We start from the raw sequence: 1,788 nt of genomic DNA, 5'->3' as shown, positions 1-1,788 counted from the left end.
GAGCTGGGTGGCGACAGTGATAACGAGGACAGCTTTATAAGGCATGAGAGGGGAAGAGAAAAGCAGGCTCCTGCCTCTCACACATGTGGTGACCCCAAATCTTTTTGGAGATTTGTAGCCCCTGTTGAGAAGTCCAGAGCTTTTTTCTCCCCCTGAGAAGTCCAGAGCTTTTCTACTTCATCAGCTTAGAAACCAGACCACAAAAGGCAAAAATCTCTCCAAGGAGAGATCTTGGGTAGGCAGCCATCCCCTCAGAGCCATCCTCTGCCCACAAAACCTGGCAGCAAAGCCCAGGCTTAACCTCAGCCTCAGCAAGGCTGAGCCCACACTGGAGCCTTCGCACCTGGCTGGGGCAGGGATCTCTCTGGTGTTTTGGGCAAAGCATTAATTTTTGTGTGTTGAGGTCTGGTTTTAAGCTGATGACATAGAAAACCTTTTAATTTCTCCCCCACGCTCTGGGTGGGTGTGTGGGGTGAGCTGGGGTTCAGCGCAGGGCTGGGAGTGTCCTGCTGGATCTAAAGTAACCTGGGCTTTTCAACAGAGCCAGCACAGGCAGAAGACAACCCATGGGGTGGCTCTGGTGGCTCCGAGGTCTCCGTGACACCCGCTGGGGAGGCAGGAACGGGCAGATTATGGGCAGGAGCTGCTTTAATTCCATTTTCAGCCGAACTCAGCCCGGTGTGTCAGCCCCAGGAAGCAGCAGTGTGGGGTGTCCCATCCTGGACTGTCCCGGGAGCAATCCCAGCCCCGTGGCAGAACCTGTGCGGGGCTGCAGAGGCATCACCCGGGGGTTGCAGCCCGTTGTGCCCCCAGCAGGATGAACAGGGCAGCTCCTCACCCCAGGCACTGCTGCGCAGAGCGGGAGCTCCTCCCGCCAGGGATCCCTGCTGGAAAACCAGACCTGGAAGTTTCTGATTTTAAGTTAAAAAATGAGGAACCAAGTCACCCCAGTGCGGTGTCAGCTGGGGGTCTGCGGGCCCGGGGGCGGCGGGAGGGGGCTCAGCAGGCAGAGCCTTGGACTTCGTTAGGATGCAGCCGCTGGATCTCCCATTTCCCTCTGATGGCTGAGTGTGATTGACACTTACAAATTACCCAGCCAAAAGTGTCGAGTCTTTGACCCCTGAGTAACATCTTTGGCAAGCCTGAGATTTGCCAGCATTTTGTCATCTAATTACTACAAATCCCTTGAAAATTCACTGGCTGGGGGATTTTTAATGCGGGACAATTTCAATGTGATGCATCGCCCAGATGGGCACGCGCGGGCTCCTTCCCTCTCCCCCCGCCGCCGCCTCCCTGCCCCCCCTTCTCCTCCTTCCCTCCTTTCTTTGCTCCCCTTCCTCCCCCATCCCATTTCTTACCTCCCTCCTGCCTCTGTGCATCCGTATCCATGGATCTCAGCCCCCCTGGGCACCTCCATCCAGGGCTGTGTCCCCTCGTGTCCCCTCGCTGCCTTGCTGAGGGAGCTGCTACATGGAATTAATTTTTTTTTCCCCATCTTCTCAGGTCTCTGGCTGATGGATGGAGCAGGAGAAGCCTCCATGAGGAGTCAGCCCACTTGTTGCCAGCAGAGTCCACTCGTCCTGTGAGCCCAAGGGCTGATTTACGCCGTGTGTCCAGGTCCCGGAATTCCCAGCCTTTGAAACAGGCTTTAAATTCAGAGAGGAAGGAAACTCTTGTCTGCTGGCAGCTCCTGGGCATCACTTCTTAAATCCAGGCAGGGATGTGATTGCCTTCATCTCAGCCCAACCTGGGGGAAGAGGAGCCTGGAGCAATGGACACTTTCCTGCT

The 1,788-nt window shown here is 56.0% G+C and overlaps 1 protein-coding gene across 1 annotated transcript in view; it reads left to right on the top strand.

Annotated features, from left to right (window-relative positions):
* Positions 1-1,782, top strand: part of RBM19 (RNA binding motif protein 19) — a 49,554-nt gene extending 47,772 nt beyond the window's left edge. Inside the window, exon 24 of the mRNA XM_017746535.1 lies at positions 1,504-1,782. The gene's annotated coding sequence lies outside the window, so the exon portion shown is untranslated. The remainder of the gene's footprint in view (positions 1-1,503) is intronic.
* Positions 1,783-1,788: the final 6 nt, after the last annotated feature.

This window comes from Corvus brachyrhynchos, unplaced genomic scaffold (assembly GCF_000691975.1).
Source record: "Corvus brachyrhynchos isolate BGI_N302 unplaced genomic scaffold, ASM69197v1 scaffold19, whole genome shotgun sequence".
Taxonomy (NCBI): domain Eukaryota; kingdom Metazoa; phylum Chordata; class Aves; order Passeriformes; family Corvidae; genus Corvus; species Corvus brachyrhynchos.
Note: the sequence above shows the minus strand (reverse complement) of the source record. Positions and strands in the feature narration are given on the sequence as shown.